Genomic DNA, 18,570 nt, shown 5'->3' with positions numbered 1-18,570 from the left:
AGCTGTGAAACCCTGAGGGGCCACCTGACTTCATCCAGCCAGAAAGCCTCTGCCAGCCAGATCTGCCCTGGCCCATCTCCCACACCTCCCCCTCCACCGCACCTCCCACTGGGAGCCTGAGGAGCAACCTGTTTAAGTCCAGACTCCGTTGCTCAGTGGCCTAGGGCCTGTGAGAGTTCAGTTTCCTCATCCAATAAATGGAGATACCAACGCCTGGCTCATCAGGAATAGGGGAGTGAAAACCTGTAAAGTGCACAGTAAAGCTCTCATTAAATATGAACCCCTAGTAAAGTCTGCTACGTGCAGACTCACCCCATGCCCCCACCATACTGCCCAAAGATTCAGGAACTGGTTCCAAACCACCGGCCCAACCCAGAAGTTACAAGGAGCAAGGGAAACAGCCGGAGACACTTCCAAGCAGTGACTTGTGGGGACACATCTTATTCAAAGTCAAAGCGATACAAACACAGAGGAGTAATTTCTTACCGTCAGACCCACAGAGGTCGGGGAGATGGGCAAAACCGAGCCTTAACTAAGGTGGGAGGGCACAGAAACCTCTCACACCTTTTGTAAGAACATAAACTGGTAAAGGTCTGTTAGGAGGGCATGTGACAACTCTGTATAAACATGAAAAACAGAACCACAAAGACGCTTTTGAGCAAGAGCTGTCATCCCTGGGCAGCCTGGGTGGCCCCTAAGTGGGAGCAGCCCAAAGAGCCAGCCCGAGAGGCTGTTGTACCCCCCCGAGACTCACAGACATGGACCACAATTCCACGGGGCTTTATGTGTGCACCTGACCTGCAGGCCAAGTGGGCGGCACCCCCTCTTCCGCAGCGTACAAATACATGAGAGTGACGCCAAACGTGCAGACGGGTCTACGGCCAGAGCACCCGATCCCGTCTGACCTCGCCCGCGTGCCCAGAGTGCAACTGCTACCAAAGGCGGCTACTGTACTTTAAATTTTAATTAACTAAGATTGCATAAAAAATGTACCAGACCTCTCTGGGAGCTACTCATTCTCCCACTGTAGTGTGAAAACAGCCACAGACAGAACATAAACAAATGGCTGCAGCTGTGTCCCAATAAAACTTTATTCACAAACACAAGAGGTGGGCTCCCGGGGCACGGTTTACTGATCTTTGCTCTAGTGAATGCCAGTACTACCATCATCACCCCGCGTGGAGGCCCACGTTAAATGCTGCACCTGCATCTTCTCCCTTGATCTTCCCTGCAACCCACTCGGGCTAATACCAGCATCCCCACTGTACAAAAAGGAGGAAACTGAGTCAGAGATGTGAGGTCCCCAAGCCACGTGCAGAAGCTGGAGTCCACACCCAGCCCACCCCGCCCCCAGGGGCTGCACTTGTAGCCACAACACACAAGCCCTCGGGAGAATGAGACGGAGCCTCAAGATCGCATTTCTGGCTCCAGTGCATTAAAACATCACTTTGTGTGGCAAACTCTTCCAAAGGCTTCATAAAGTCTGGATCTACGGTCTGGGTTTCGCAAAGCAGTAAAACAAAAGCCAAAAGCTCTGAAGAGCCGTGGAAAAATATGGATACTAATATTTAAACCCAGCAAAGATATAATAGAAAAAAAATTAGATGTTCTCCAATAACTTTATCTAGTTGGGCAATTTGAGAGAAAATACTCTTTGGAAAATTCAAAATAATAATTAAGTTAGCAAGCTATTAATCTGTTACAAAGCCTTTGGTTTTATAAGAACCTCCCATCTCCACGTTCTACATAATGCATTGTGTTGTCCATTAACCGCGAACTCTTACACCGCTCAGAGAGCCAGCGTGGAAAGCCACAGGAGGCAATAAGTGGGGAGCACGGGTGGCTCATTGTTAACACTAAATGTGTCATTAGCAGCTCCTGAGCATATGCTTTTCAGGGACTTACAGTGACTTGATGACATGCACACCCAGACAATACAAAAGTGTCCAAGCAAACCCCACTTGCGTGAAAAAAGCCTGAACCCCCAGTACCTGCTAAGTCACCGGGAGTCCTAAGGTCCTCCCAACAGCCAAGGGCACTGACAGTCACCTCCCGTCACACCCCCATCGACTCCCACGGCCCCCCAGACACTCCCGTGGGAAAAACCCCAGGAACCTTCGGTCAGGCAGACACACTGAAGACCCAGGGCAATCCCGTCATCTTCTGGAGTCTGCTGGGCACCTGGGAGCACGGCGAGGGGAGAGGCCGGGCGCTGGGGCCCCAGCCCGGCAGCCACACTAGTCCCGGGATCTGGGCGAGGGCCCTTCCCTCCTCGACGCGCCTGTGGTCATCAGAGCTCTGAGCTGCGAGGGGAACCAGCTTGGCATCAAAGGAAGCAGGTGTCGAGCTGAGAATCCAGGGGTGCACACAACTGCATCCAGGCGGAATGGAGCCAGCAGGACGGCGCCCCTCCCGTCCCGGACCCACCCTCCAGCAGGGCCCCCTGAGCAGGTCGGGGAAAGCGGCCACCAGCACTCCAGGCTGCCATCCTATGAGCCTAGGGACCTCTTCATAGGGAGAAAACGCCTCCTTCCAAATGAAGTCCGGGGATGGACCCCCGGGGCAGGGGGGTCAAGCCTGAGTCCCATGTCACCCTAGAACCACCCACCGTGGGCAGAGGGGCACCGTGGAGGGTGGCGGCCAGTTCTACAAGCATGGAGACAGGCGCTCCGTCACAACCGACGGTGACCAAAAGCAGGGCCTTCCTGGGCCCTCCCCCGGCTTTGGCCCTGGGGCCCAGGCCCTGCCGGGCTGTGGTCTCAGGAAGCCAGGCCGGTGATGCCCAGGGCTCACTGTGGCCTGCGAGGGGCACGCAGAGGAGAGGCCACTGGCCAAAGCCCAGAGCCCACACGGCTCAGGACAGCGACCTCGAGGAGGTGGTGCAGAGGGAAGGGGCCCTCTGGCTCCTGGTGTCCCCAACCCAGGTGACCCCTCCCAGGAAAGGTCAGGGCAGCCCCAGAGGTGCCACACGGGGCCTTCCGGGGACACTCCCATGGCTCCAAGGACCAGGAAATCCCGGCTCTTACACCTGTGCCAGCCTGCGACAACATTCCCCAGGTCCCCCACGCGAGGACAACGCAGTGAAGGGCTCCTGCACCCCAGGGCGCGCCTGCCCACTGCTCCACGCTCCGACTTCCATTTCTTTCGGGAAGTACCCGGTGGTCAGAGCCGGATGTTCCGCGGTTTTCATTATTCTCCTTTTGTTTCAAAACATCCCTACTAGGCCAAAATCATCAACCTGTGCCCACCCTGCCCTCCCGGTGGAGCCACCTTCATGAAGGACAAAGCACTCCCGGCTCCTCCCGGCCTCCCCAGCACCCCAAGGACTCGGAGGTGGGGGGTCTGCGGAGCACACCTCGCATCCCTGGAATGAGGATGGTCACAAGCTTCCGTGGGGGTCAGGGGCTTGCTGGATGCTTCTTGGGAATGCAGAGTCTCAGGCCCCACCCCCTAGACCCGATGAGTCAGAGCCCACACTGTCACAAGATCTCCGGGGCCTGTGCGCGTGTGCACACGCAAGTGTGAGAAGCAGGGGACCAGACTATCCGAGGGAGGACCTCTTCCCGCTAATGAGGCCACTAGGGGGCCCCCCGAGCATGGGCGTTCACCCCATGACTTTTAGCTGGAGGCCAGACTTCCCTAGAAGCACTTCTCTCCCAGCACCGGGCTAGGCCCCTCAGCTTGACTTCCTTTCAACAAAGACAGCCAGCAGTCCCAAAGCCTGGACCGTGACGGTCACCTCCGGCATCCCCACAGACCCACGTCCTGCCCTTCATGGAGCTGTCACCAAAGGCCTCCACACCCCCCCACCTACACCATCCACATAACCTTCCTCCCTGATTCCCCCCAGGGCCAAGGAGCCTATCAAGGCTTAGCAACACCCCCCCCATCCCTGTATCCCTGTGTCCACATCCCCTGTGCTATCCCTCCCCTGCCTCCTCCAGGCCGTAAGCTCCTCAAGGGCATGCCAGCCTGGGGTCCCCTCCTCCGTGTCCCCCTGAACCTCCAATGGCACCTCTGCCAGATGGGGATGGAGGGCTTCGGAATTCTGCATAACGCAACAGCTCCCGGATTTCGCAAGCTCGGCCACCACCCTCAAGGATTCTGTTGTAAGGAAACCACCTGGCCTATGATGAAGACGCTTTTAATGTCTTCTTGGGTAGGTTTAAAAGGAAATTTCAGCATCTACCTTAATGGAAACATAGTAGTTTTCAAATAAAAAATTAAACAAAGGTACATACTCTTTATATGACAGTCCATCACCTCCTTAAAGCGCGTGTAGGCCGCCCAGAGATCAGTACCCTGGTGGCCTGACCGGTAGGCGGCCACTAAAACATCCTCATGGGGAATGAGCATCCCGACCCAGGGCTCTTCAGTCCCGCACAGCCATCCCCTCTTCCCTTCGGCCACACCCAAGGGTGCGATCATCAAGGTCATCATGAGCTGGGATGCTTCTTCCTCCATCACTTCCCATCAGCCATGGCTGTGAATATAATGTGGGATGCTCACTCGGTGTCACCCCCTGGTATTATTGAGAGGACAATTATGGATTGAGAGGTGCTTTATTTTCTTTTTAAGTCTTGAAGAACTCCCACGGAATCACAAGAATTAATGTCCGATTCCAGAGGAGGAACTGTGTTTCTTCTGGTCCATCTTCTGACACGGGACAGAAGCTGCCTGCTGAAAGGGCACCTCCTGGCAGCAGCCTGAGCCTCGGGATGTGTTTGGGGCCACGGTGTAGCTCATGGCCCATGAGCATGTCCTCTTCTTGGCAAAGAGGACAGAGGCAGGACAAGTGCTCAGGAAGGAAACGCAAGGGCTCCCCATATCTCTCTGGCTGAATGATAGAGCATGTTTACGTGAACAGGGGACACGGCTGACAGGAGAGGTGACAGTCGAGTCTTTAGGGATTAATGATAAAGCACAATGACACGACCTGCAGCCACGGAACCCAGATCCCAAACACTTTGTTCGTTTCCCGAAGGATGTTTTAAACTTGCTTCTAAAGCAGCTGGCTAAAAAAATAAAATAAAATAAAGCAGCTGGCTCCAGGGAAGTGGCATTTGAGTTGTGGCCTGACAGTAACAAACACCAACGACAAGACCTAGTACGTCCACAGGCTGATCTGAGCCAGACACGGCTGTAAGTGCTTGGCTCATAAATACTTCCTGTAGGTGGCTGTTCCTGCTACTCTCACTTTGCAGATGAGGAAGCCGAGGCCCAGGATGGTTGACCAACCTGCCCAAGGCCACCCAGCCAGTACCCACCCCGGCGGGTGCCCCAGAGTCCAACCAGCATGTCCCAGCACCTCTCACGGTCAAGCCAGAGCATATTCACAATAACAAGGCTGCTCTGCTCAGCTCTTCCCAAGCATCAAGCCCTAAGTGCTTTTCCGTAGGTTGTCTCATGAAATTATCACAATGAGCCTCTGAAGTGAGAACCATTATCACAGATAATAACTAAAGAAATGCCAGGCCAGGGAGGTTAAGTAACTTGTCCCAGACAACACAGCTGTCTGAGAACATACACTAGTTGGCGTCTGGGCGCTGGCCCCACGCGGGGGAACAAGGCAGACAGGATCTCTGCAGTCCTGGAACCCGTGATCAGGGTGGGGTGAGAGGGAGAGGGAGACGGTAAACAAACAGCCCCTAAAAAGATGTAAGAGTTACAAACACAGAAAAAGAATAGGATATTGGGACGAAACGCTCAAGCTCTTGGAGAGAGAAGAGAAGGCATCCAGGAGCTGGGTAGGGATGCGCTCAGAGTCCAAGGTGGAGACACGTTATGAGGACAGGTGGAGCATGTGGCAGGAAAGCTGCAACTGGCACAGCCAAGGACCGCCGGAAACACAGCCTGGGCACCTGTCCTCGGAGGTGCACCGCTCTACCCCCTGCGTGGCCACCACATCCCCACTCTGCCTGCACCCTGCAGCATCCCACCTTTCTTCTGAGGACCACCCTGCCCCATCTCAGTGTATGAGCCTCGGTGGAGCTGACCTGGCTCAGGTGCAAGGGGCAGGCATGCGACCCGGCCAGTCAAAATCCTCCGCCCTCACTCTCCGGTCAATGAGTGGTTGGGACTGGACAGGTGACTCAGGTAAGCTCAAACAGCAGCTGCCCAAAGCACCTCACTCACCTGGCTCGGGGACTCCCTTTCTGCAGAGACTGCTGAGCCATAAGGAGTAAGTCTGGAACTGCCAAGAGCCATCCTATGGAGACAGCCTTCCAGAAAACGAAACCAACAGAGAGAAGCAAACAGGAGTGAGGGTGAGCAAGAGTCCCGATGCCAAGGTCTAAACACGTGGCTCCCACTGTGCCTGAACTCAGGGAACGCGGCGCCAGGCTGATTCCCCACTTGCACCGATAAATCCCTTCCCAGGGGAAGCCAATTCGAATTGGGTTGTTGGTTACTTGCAACTGATACCTGACCGGTCCAGCTTTGGGGGAAAGTGCGGCCAGGCCGACTCCGGGAGGAGAGGTGGTTGGGAGGCTCACGGGTCACTTTTGCCGAAGTGAGGAATCCCTGAGCATGACATCCGCGCCCAGAGGAGGAAGGAGCAAGGAAGGCTGAGATGTAAGAGGGGAGGGTCCTAGCCGAGGTAGGAGGAGGTGATGGTGTGGACGGAGACGGGCCGCTTCTGCCCTCAGAGGGATGGCAGGGAGGGCCACTCTTATGGGTTGAACCATCCCCTCTAAATTCTCTGAAATCTGGGGCACCTGGGTGGCTCAGTGGTTGAGCATCACCTTCAGCTCAGGTCATGGTCCCAGGGTCCTGGGATCGAGTCCCTCATCGGGCATCCCGCAGGGACCCTGCTTCTCCCTCTGCCTGTGTCTCTGCCCCTCTCTCTGTGTCTCTCATGAATGAATAAATAAAGTATTTAATAAATAATAAATAAATCCTCCAAAATCCACACTTGAAGTGCCACCCACAGCTCCCTGGAACGTGGCCTTATTTGGAGACAGGGTCTTTACAGAGGTGATCCAGTTACAAGGAGATCATTTAGCAGGGGGCCCTGATCACCTGCCTGGTCACAGAGGGAAGGCGACACCAAGAGACCCAGGGGAAGGTACGGTCTGCAGGCGGCCGCAGCAAGAAGCCTGGAAGGATGCTCCCTCATGAGGCTCAGAAGAAACCACCCCTGCTACCCCGCCACGGCCCGTGCCTTGATCTGGGACTTCCAGCCTCCAGAACACGAGAGAATAAGTTTCGCCTCCATAGTCTGTAGTGCTCATTTCCAGCCACCCCAGGGAACCCCCATAGCCCCACGAGGGGAGGGGAACGCGGGGAAACTAAGGCCCTGGGGCGGCTTGTGCAGAAGGTGGGGAGGGCTCCTGAGGTTGGGCGGGAAGACCTACATCAGCCCCGAAGGACTGGTGGCATCTCAGGAGCCAGATGCTTTCAATCTGCCAGTAAAGTCTCACCTGCCTGTGGTAAATCTGTAACTGATAAAATTTCACACAACTTACAGCCAACATGTGCAGGTAAAGCCTGAGGACGCTGGCTCGGGCCTCTGGTTCGAATATTGCCGCAAAGTCAGTCTCCTGGTGTCAGCGACCGGTGAGAGCGAAGGCGTGACTGTGTCCCATGACTGCCACGTGAGTTTAAAATGGACTTAGAAATAAAGAGTTCAGAAAATGTAAAAAAAAATTAAAGAGCAAACCTTTGCCCCTTGCAAGCGGCTCACAGGCAACACGGCCACGGGTCTTTCCGAGAGGCCAGCCTCCTTCGGGCCCAGCTGTGAGCACCCGGGGGGCTCAGTGGTTGAGCATCTGCCTTCGGCTCAGGGCGTGACCCTGGGGTCCCAGGATTGAGTCCCAAGTTGGGCTCCCTGCAGGGAGCCTGCTTCTCCCTCTGTCTGTGTCTCTCATGAATATATAAATAAAATCTTTTAAAAAGAAATGAAAAGGAGCTGTAGGGAACCTTCCAGAACGCTCATTCCCCCACAGGCAGGTTCGGAGGCCCCCTGGCTGCCAGGAGAAAGGAACCAACGGTCTCGCCACTTTGCATTTCTTTGTGGTTTTGTTCATTTTGTCAGCCGCAGCCCCGGGAGGGAACAGGGCTAGCTTTCTCCCGCGGAGAGGAGGCTCGGCGCAGCCTGAGAGCAAAGGCCTCATTGAGGCGCAGGCGCTCGGGCCGACGCGCGCAGGCCGCGCTCTCTGTGAAACGCCTAATTTCAGTTTCCAGCCATCATTTGCTCTTCCACGGCGTCCCGGGGCCTGCCTCAATGGCGAGCCTTGTCCACGGGCAGCACAAAGCCGCCTTTGCCGGGGGAGCCAAAGCAGGGGAGCTGCGGCGGAGGGGGGCGCCCCCACACTGACTGGGCCCTTTCTTCCCCGCTCGCCCAGGGCCGCCCTGCCCGGGGACGCAGGCTCTGGACTCCCAAGTGCCTCTCTCCCGGCAAGTGGAGAGTGTAAATAAATCCTGGGCCGAGGAAACGGGAGGGAAGCACGGCGTCCAGATGACACCGTGCTCAAGAGGTCACGGGCCCTGGAAACTTCTCACCAGGATCCTGAGGAAGTCGGGGCGCCCGGGGGGCTCAGTCCGTGAAGCGTCTGCCTTCGGCTCAGGTCATGATCCTGGGGTCCTGGGATCGAGCCTCACCTCAGGCTCCCTGCTCTGCGGGGGTGGGGGGACCTGTTTCTCCCTCTCCTTCTGCCCCCCTCTGCTTATGTGTCTCTCTCTCTCTCTCTCTCTCTCTCACATGGACTCTCTTTCTCTCTTAAACAAATAAATAAAATCTTAAAAAAAAAAGAAAGAACCCTGAGGAAGTAGTGACTTGCCTGTCCCGGGGGGCATTCAAGCAGGGGCAAGGCTCCATCTGGGCAGGAGTCTAGGGCAGGGCTGGAGGGAAGTGAGTGATGGATGGGTAGACGAGAGCCTGACACACAGACGGGGGTACACAGATGACGGAGAGCGGTCAGTAGATGATTGATAGAGGAGGTTCACAGATTGATGGATGATGGATCAATCGGTAGGTGAAAAGATGGGGATGGCAGGTAGGCAAACAGATAATGGATCCTAGAGAGATGAGGGCTACAGGTGAGTAGATGACAGGCAGGGAGGGAGGGGGGAGCAGCGGAGGGGGAGGGAGGGCCATGCTTCCCGGGCCTGGGGGGGCACAGCGGGCCGCCAGAGGGTGCCCCGGCCACTCAGTGCTGTCCCACCCAGGTGTGTCTGCACCTCTGCAGGCTGCGGCGTCTCCCCGATGGCCACAGCTGTCCAGGCGCTCAGGCCGGAACCCTCGGGACCACCCCCGCCCCCCTCCCCCCCTCGGCACACCCAGCGGGCTCCCCCTTCACAGCACACGCGGAGATGTGTGATGGTCTGATGTCCCCGGAAGCAGAGCCCGGGGCGGGCTTCAGAGGACGCCGTCGGCTCGGGATCTGGTCCCAGGAAGTGGGAGCGACGGAACAGGAGACCTCGTGCAGGTGCGGTGCGGTCCGAAGGTCACTGCTGCAGGGCGGACTCGCAGGAGCTGTGAGCATGGCCCACCCCAAAGACAAAAGATGAGGCAGGAGCTCCCCTGCACCTAGGGCCGCCCTCAGGCGTGGCTCCCCGACGTTCAGCCTCCACACCCGTGCTTCAGGGTAGAGGGCCCGGGGCACCCAGCGCACGCCGCAGGTGGGGTCCCCGTCCTGGGTGCCCGTGGTGTAAATACTTCCACTGCGGCCAATTTCAAGCTACCAGCAGGACGGCAACCATGCAGCAGGACGTGCACGCCACGCATGGCACTTGTGCGCCAGCTCCGGCCTGGGGGGCTCCAGCCCACCACCTGGTGCCCACCTGCCACGTGGGCAGGGCTGGAACCACAGCGGAGGACAAGGCAGCGGTGGTCGTGGGGAACAGGAGGCAGGTACCGAACAGCAGCTACGAACACTATGCTCTCAGCCACTGCGATCTCTGACTACCTGACGCACTCCTGTCCACACAGCCTGATGCCCCGCTGCAGCCAGGGCAACCCCCTTCCAAGCGTTAGCTCTGGAAACTAAGCCACGTCCCCAGCTGGGCCTCGGCACCTCGCCGGCATCCAACCCTGGCTGCCCAAGCCGCACTGGCTTCAGTGCCTCCACTCCCCCATCACGCACTGTCCCCCTGTTCACCAACACCCCAAGCACACATCTACCCCAGGACCTTTGTACTTCCTATCCTTCTGCCTAGAGGGCTATTCTCCAAGGCATTTATATGACTAATTCCTTCACTTCCGTCTTGTGTCTCTGGCCATGCCACCCAAACACAGCCAGCCTCTGCTCCCTACCCCCCTCCCTCCTCCAGCCTGGCTTGGGGGCATGTATCACTGTCTAGTGTCACATCACCATCCATCGCTTTCTGCCATGTTTCCCCTCATCTCCCTAGACGATTCACTCAGCAGAGGCGGGGACGTCATAGTCTCCACTGCTGTATCCCCAGCACCCAAACCAGAGGCGGGCACAGAACAGGTGCTCAATAAATACTTGCTGATAACGGCTGCCAATCCCAAAGTCTGGGGAGAACATTCAGATTGACTGCAGTTTTTTAGATCCCCAGAGGGGAAGGCAAGGAACATGCCCGGCTCAGAACACCTGAGTTGAATATCCTTCAAAACTCCAACCCAACCCGGGTGTCCTCTGATGGGCTGGCCTCTCCCCGGCACGAGAAGCACTCAGCTCTCCCTGGTCCTGGTTCGCAGGACAGAAACCTTTGAAGCCATCGACACAGACCATCAGCACAGACAGCCGCACCTGTAACAGGTGCATCCTCCGAATTCACTGCAGACCCAGAATCTGCCAGAAACAGAGAAAAACCTTATAGAAAAGGCACCACCTGCCCAGCAGCTTGAAACAAAGGGCCACACACAGTGTGAGAAATAGCCCCCGGGACCAGCAAGAGTTTGTATCGGTTACCTATCGGCGCGTAACAAACCAGCCCACAACGGCATATTTCAGGACTATTTCAGGACTTCGTGGTTCACTTGCATCTGCTCGGCGTCGGGGAGGGCTCTCTTGTGCAGCTGCGTTCAGCTGGGAGCCTGGCCTGGGCTGGGGTCCCCCAGGACGGCTGCACTCACCAGCTGGCAGCCGGCGCTGGCTGTCACGGGCCACCTCATGCTCTTCTGGCAGAAGGGCCCAAACAGTTCTACACGGCAGTCCAGACGGCTGAGACAGAAGCCAGACCCACAAGTCATACCGTGTTGCTTCTGCTACACCCTGTGGGTCCAAGCAAGTGACCGGGGACACCAGGGGGAGCTGGAGACGGCCGCCCTCCAGATGGGGGACACGGCAAAGTGACACTGCAACCAGGGTGTGGTGGCAGGTAATGGCTGGGGCCTCCTTTGGAAACAGTTTGAGTCACATTGTCGTCCTCTTTTCCCAGGTGAAGGGGGGCCCAGGGAAGTCCAGCAACTGACCTGAGGTCTCCCAGACTTAGGACTTGAGGCTGCACAACCTGACCCAGCATCCCGCTCCCCTCGGCACCACCCCCCAGAGTCTGAGTTCTGACCCAGATGGAGCCCCCGGTGTGGCCAGCACAATGCTCAGCCTCGCTGCAGGGGGCCAGGGACTCTGCCGGGCTGCCCCCCGCCCCCCGCTGGCAGTGCTACGCCCAGGCCGTAGGTGGACAGGCAGCTGGCTGGCTGCTCAGGGTCCCCCGACGTCACACGAGACAGGGAAGAGCCTGGGTGACATTTGAAGTCACTCCCGGAGGCCCACACCCAGACTGCGAAGGAAAGCACGGGCCTCCGTTTGCACGTCAGCATGATCTTGTTCCCCACCCGCCCGGCTTACACGTCCAGGTCCCTCTTGGCAGCTGCCCCGCTCTGTCTCCTAAAGTTGAGCTCCTCCCTCCCCTTCCCTAAATCGCTCACCTCAATCCTCCCCATCTGAGGGCACAGGCCACGCACCTCGGTGTCCCTCCCATTCCCCTCCCCTGCCGCGCACCCAGGGCTCACCCTGCGCATCCCACGTCCACCTACGTGTCCCCGTCACTTCCTCTCAGGTAACGACCTCCCACAGGCTCAGGCTGCACCACCCCCCGTCTCCCCCCCCCCACCCCGACCCCGGTGCTCACACTCGACACCCCCTTCCGCCACAGGGCCGCCACACGCTGCTCCCTCGGCCTGGAACAGCCACCTGCGACTTCTGGCTCCTTCCCTCGTTCCCTTCAGATTCCACATCCATCCCCCAGACCCAGCTTGAAGAGGGGAAAGCAAGGCGGAGAAGGGGAAGAGGCTAAGGCAATACCGCAGAGCAGTCTTCTGACAGCACGTGCCAAAGCTCGCGGGGCTGCCTCGGGGAGGAGGACTGGGAGCACGGGTGACACCCGTTTCCAGTAATCGAGGAAGGGCCCGTACGGGAGACAGCGCCCCACAGGACACCCCGCATCGCTCTGGGCCGACCAGGACCACGCGGCGCGCGCATGACCACAGGGTCCCCACCCCGCGGGGGGAAACGGAGGCTGGGACAGGAGGAGCGGGCACTGGCCAGACCCCGCCGGCCCGCACTGGCGACCTGCCCCCTCCGTGTCCGGCCTCGCGGGTTTCTCTACATTTACAGGTACCACGTTTCCAGCTTTAAACACCTGTTTGTTTTTCACAAAGCGCTCTCTGCTCCCCCCGCCCCCCGGAAACACCCCCCTTCCCTTCTCTGCCCTGACTTCCGGGGCGGGGATGCGCGTGGGTTACTGTCCCGAGGCCTTCCCAGCACAGTGGAGTGCCGCCCCCCCAGACTCCGCTGGGGGACCCAGGGGACCCGGGGGAGCTGCCAGCCGCAGGGCGCCTCGCCTTCACCACCACCGGTGACAGTCCTGCGCCCAGGTCACCCGCCTCTCGGGAAGTGGAGGTCACGGTCTCCACACACGAAGGAGGGCAGAGCACCAGCTGATGCCCAGGCACCTGCAAGGCCAGCGGGGGGCGCTGGGTGGGGGTGCGGGCTCCAGCCATCTGCAGGAACGTGGGACCATTGGACGCGGGGCCGGGCCCAGTCCCCTCCTGCCTGACGCCTCATCCCATGATGAGGAGGGGGCGCCCAGGTGCCTCGGTCGGGGGGGGGGGGGGGGGGCATCCAACTCTTGATTGTGGCTCAGGTGATGATCCCAGGGTCCTGAGATGGAGCCCCTAGTGGGGAACCTGCGCTCGCTCGCGGGGAGTCCGCTGGAGACTCCCCACGCAGGCACTCATGCTCACTCTCCGAAACAAATAGTTTAAACAAAAACAAATAAATAAAATAAATGTTAAAAACATGTGAGGAGTTACAGCAGTTAGCTCAACGCGCACACACCATATCCGTGCACACATACACACACGTGCACACACGTGTGCCAGGACTCCCTCCCCCAACAATTTTTGCCAAAAGTAAGCGCGAGAAGCTATGTGAGCGTTATCGCCTGGAAGACAGATGGCACGCTGCCCTTCAAAGAGCTGCTGGGGAGGGTCCCCCACCACTGCCTCTTCTTTTCGGGGAGGCAGGAGGGAGGAGCAGCGGGTGGGGGGAGGGAGACAAGGAAGGAAGGACAAAGGGGAACAAAGGGAGGGAGGGAGGGGGGTGGAGGGAGACCCTACCCCTCAGTCCTCCGGGCCCGCCCACCTTCTTTCCCCTCAGCACCCAGCACGGGCGCCACCCACCGGAGCCCTGGACCTCAGGGTGCAGGGGCCTGTGCTCAGCACCCCGTGCACAGGCAGCGCGGGAGAAAGGCCGCTGGGAGAAACACGTGGGGGGGCTCTGGATGGTGCGTGGCGGTGAATACGGACTCACAGGTCCCTCGTCGCAGGGGCAGGGAGGGGGGAGGACGGGTGGCACAGGGCAGGTGCCCCCATCACGCTCCCAGCCCCAATGCTGGGATGGTCCCCAAGCTTCCCAAAGGCGACAGGGACCCCACAGTGGTGCCCCCCATCCCCTCAGTGAGGCCTGATTCTGGGCCCCCACCCACGGGAGGACAGAGCCCGCTCAGGAGAAACCCCAGGGAAGCCTGCAGCCAGGGTCCCTCACCAACACCCCACAGGGGTCTGCTAACCGGAGGGAAAAGCAGGCTGGAAACGTGAAGTCTTCACAGGCCCTGAGAATTGCCTGTCAGCCCCTCTCTCCCTGGCACACAGGCGCACACGCGTGTGCACACACACGGACGCCCCGGCCCCCCCTCCAGGCACCTCCCTCCCTCCTCCACACCATCCCACCACACTCCCCACTCCTCCCCACCCTCCAGCACCCCTCGAGCTCCCTCCCACCTCTGGGCCTTTGCATGGGCCATCTTCTCCACCCAGAAAACCCTGCCCTTCCCACTTGGGCGGGTTCGCTCCATCCCACCTTCTGGGCCTTGACTCAAGTGACACCTTGTCCGAGCTCCCCCAGCCTGTAGGCCCCTTCTCAGTACCAGGGCGGCCCCATCCTGGTGAGACTAGCGTTCACCTACGGGATAACCCGGTCCCAGCCCGCCCCCCCAAGCTACACGACAGGGACGGGGCAAGGCCTCTGCTGACCGTCTGTCCCCATGCCTGCCATCACACCTGGCCTAAGAGAAGGCACTCGGTTTGGCCCATGGGAGGAAGGAAGGCAGGGAGGTGGAGGGGGCACCCTGCTTGCAATGAGCCACCTGGTGTCGTCATGCGTGTGCTCCGTGCCTCTTCTCTTCCCAAGCGGGGCTCTCCCTCTCTGTGGGGAGAAGCCCTCTTACACCCTCTCTGCAGTGAGTGATGGCCCACCCCATGAAATGTTCGGTCACTGGGCTCCTGGGTGCCAGTGGGAGAAACTCCCTGTGCCCCCAGCCAAAGGGTTTGCCAAGCAAGATGCAACGTCAGCTCCGCCCAGGGTCGGAAAAAGGAACCAGAAAAACAAGATGAGTGACTGGAGCCTCTATTTCCCTGAGAGAACAGCTGCTCCAGGCTAATGTCCTCTTGGAATAAATTGTCATTAGTTCATTTAAAAAAACAACACAGAGACTAATTATTAACAAATTTGTAGGCTTCTTTTTAGCAAGGCGTACCACCAATAAGTTGTGCTCTGAGCAGCTGCCCTTTACACCTGCTCATCTATCTGCTCCAGGAATCTCCAAAAAGTCAAGACCATTCGCCCCGAAGTCCTCATGCCCCGTTGTGGCTGTTCTTTGCTAGGGGGGCTTTTCCCCCCTCAATCCTACTCTCCCTTATGGGTCCCTGCAAGTAGGAAGAAGGAGCTGCAGGGTGTCAGTACCATACACTCAAGATAAAGCCAGTGTTCAGGGGACGTCCACACCGAGCAGGACCGGAGTTCTGGAGCTGCGAACAGAACGGTGGACAACACAAATCCTGACAGAAAAAAGGTACAAATATAGTTCCCAGAAAGTGGGAAAAGCTGGAAAAATATTAGTCGTCACCAGTGTTTGCAGTAATGACCTTAAGAAAAAGGTGAGCTCCCGGGGGGACACAGAGAGAGGGGCCTGTGCCCCCACCGCACGGGCTGCCGGACGAGCAGAAGCACAAAGCGGTGCTTGGAATGTTCCATGTTTGTGTGACAAAACGTCCCCCACTACTCACCCTCCCACTCGAGCACTATGACAAAATAATAAATTATCCCTCAATCTTCCGTTGCTTCATATTAAGGCCGAACCAGCTACCCAGGAGGACTGGGGGCAGGAAAACACAAGAGGAGCAGGAGGGCCCGGCTGTCCCCATGCCCGCTCCTGGGCCCAACGCCAACCCCAAGCATCAGCCCAGCACGCTCACGGCGTCATCCCAGCTGGGGCTGTGACTCAGCCTTCGACCTTGGCCTTCGACCTGGGTCTGTTACACTGCCGCAGCCCAGCCCCCCAGCTAGGAAGAGGGGCACAGGGCCTGCAGAGGAATGAAGGGTCAAGCAGGGACGAGGGTGGGGAGGTGAGAAGGGATGCCTGATGTCGCCTGGCGGTGCTGACCTCAAGCCAGGAGGGACTCTTCTGGCAACATCGTGAGGGCACCAGTGGGAGACATGGGAGTCAGGGCCTCGATACTGCACAGGATCAGAGCCCCCCACTGTCACTGGCCAAAATGCCCAGGAGCCACCAAGAGGCCTTGGGTGGAAGCTTCTCCGTAGCGACAGGCATTGTGCTCCACGCTTTATAGAGGCCAACCCACCCCCGATCCTCATGACCACCCTTCACGGTAGACACTGCTACAAGTAATCCTCATTTTACAGATGGGGAAACCGAGCCTCAGAGGTGTCAAGTGGCTCTGTCCAAGTCATGCAGACCCAGGAAGTGTGACACCAGAGAGTCCATGTCCCTGCCAGCTCCCCCCTCCAGACCTTGTCTGTCGGCCTCCCTACGTCAGGCCTGCCTTGTTAGAGGCAGCGGGAGATGCCTCGTCTCTGGGAGCTCGTGGTCTAGGAGGAGAAGGGAGCCTCCTGTGCGCACTGCACCGCGGCCCCAGTTCTCCACCCCTGCTGTATCTGCTGTGACTTGCCTGCTCCTCCCACCGAGGGGGGTTCATTTCCCTCTCCTTGGCCTTCGACTGCACGTGTGCTCGCTCTCATAGACTGAGGCAGAAATGCAGGCCCTGGACACTAAGAGGCTCCATGCATCTCCCCCGCTGCCACAAGACAGCACTGCTGGGTCCATGGAGGGTGAGGTACATGCAGAGAAGGGGCGCTAGCTGAGCCAGCCTTGATCCTCGACCCCCCAGCCTGCAGGCACCTGCCTGCGCTCCCCGCTGCAGACGCTGATCGCTAGTAGGGGATGAACTAGATATAACACAGAAGGGGACAAACTTGAGAGGTCTGGTGCTTGGGACACGGGGACCCCATCATCGTCCTTGTTGATGTGGTAGGCCGCTAGTCAAACCGTGAGCTTCCAGGATGGGCAATACTTCTTTACACGCCCCCACACACACCTTGCTCCCTGCACACCGCAGGGCCGACTGTGTCAGCAGATGAATACCAACCAGAGTCACAAGCCCTGGATGATAATCTATGGCATTTCCCCCATTTCCCTGAAACCGACACCACCTTTATGACCTTTGCTGTGTCTGGGTCTCCTCATGTTTCAATGTCTGACCCCAGCTACTTGATTCATGGTTTAAGGTCGTCTTCTTCTGTATGTAAATAAATCTGGTTTAAAGGAAGATCATAGACGACCCTCTCTATGGAGAATCCATATCCCCCACCATACCCGGAGTCTAACAAGAAAACACAGAATGTGGGGCAGAGCCAGGTGACCCCGGCACAGCAGCACCCAGGTGCTGAGACATCCTGATGCTCGCGAGCACTCAGGAGCCTTGCACGGGAGACCCTGCTGACAAATGTGCCAAGGTCAGCAACAACCTGACTCATGTGACTGCAGAACAGTCATCCCCGAATTAACATTGCCCGAGACGATGCTTTCCTGCCAAAGGGAAGCAAAAGGATAATTTCTGGCACCTCTCTCTGACTTTATTCAAATCCCCTGAGCCAGTGATTACAACAAGGCAAAAAATTTTTCTGCACATGGGTACAAACTTCCAAGAAGTAGTGGGACCAAAAAAGTAAAGTAGTAACACAACTCATCAGTAAGAGTATTGAGACAGATGGTGCCTTTAACAAAGTGTTACATTTAAAACAACTGCATAGGGCAGCCCGGGGGGGGGGGGGGGGGGGGGTTCAGCTTCTCAGCGCCGCCTTTAGCCCAGGGCGTGATCCTGGGGACCAGGGATCGAGTCCCACGTCGGGCTCCCTGCATGGAGCCTGCTTCTCCCTCTGCCTGTGTCTCTGCCTCTCTCTCTGTCTCTCTCATGAATAAATAAAATCATAAATAAATAAATAAATAAATAAATAAATAAATAAAATTAAACCACTGCATAACAATGTGTAATAAGTACATTTAGTAAGCCAGGTGGCCATAGCTCTGTCCTCCACCTGGGTCTTGGCAGATTCATTTTGTGACCGTCCACTCATGTCAGGCTACTTGTGCCGTGCCCATTAGGTAAGGTGCATTGCCAAACTACCCACCCAGTGACTTGCTCTAACAAACAGAGACGCCGCCCCAGCCCGTTAAAGATGAAACGTTCGATGACTCCGCCGACAGCGGATTCTCTGCCACCACCTTGCCTGACTTTCAATAAATAAATGTCATCCCGGTGGCCATTCCGGTTAAATGGCCTGGGAAATAAGTGGAAGAGTATGTCTGCGTCTGTGTGTTTATGCCACTACAGATACACATACACCTGTCGATGGGTCGCCGGAGCCAGGAAAGGGATGGAACCCAGGTACCTGTTCATCTAAGAGACCGGAGCCTTCAGGTGAGGTGTATGAAGGAGCCAGCACTGATGGGTGGGGCAGGCCGTGGGCGGGGCATCAGGCTCCCTGGATTCAAGCTCTCCCCCGCCACCCCTCCCTGCATCTGTGCCCAGGGGTGGGACACTGGGCGCCCCCAGCCCTCCCCAGCCCTGCTGAGCCACCTCAAGGGCTTAGAAGGAGATGAAAGGGAAGATAGCATGATGGCCCCGTGTGGAACACAGAGTTGACAACAGGCACATTTTCACTCCAGCTATCAATAATTTACCAGACTGTCAGCTCCGTGAAGGCCAGTGACCTTGTCAGTCTCGTACCCTGGATAAATATTATCAAATAAAATTTGGATGGACATAATGTTCAGGCTGAGATCACACATCTTAGTCCA

The 18,570-nt window shown here is 57.7% G+C and overlaps 1 protein-coding gene across 2 annotated transcripts in view; it reads right to left on the bottom strand.

Annotated features, from left to right (window-relative positions):
* Nucleotides 1–18,570, bottom strand: part of PHACTR3 (phosphatase and actin regulator 3) — a 210,263-nt gene that overhangs the window by 182,352 nt on the left and 9,341 nt on the right. The window lies entirely within an intron of this gene.

The sequence above is a fragment of the Canis lupus genome, chromosome 26, assembly GCF_048164855.1.
Source record: "Canis lupus baileyi chromosome 26, mCanLup2.hap1, whole genome shotgun sequence".
Lineage (NCBI taxonomy): Eukaryota > Metazoa > Chordata > Mammalia > Carnivora > Canidae > Canis > Canis lupus.
Note: the sequence above shows the minus strand (reverse complement) of the source record. Positions and strands in the feature narration are given on the sequence as shown.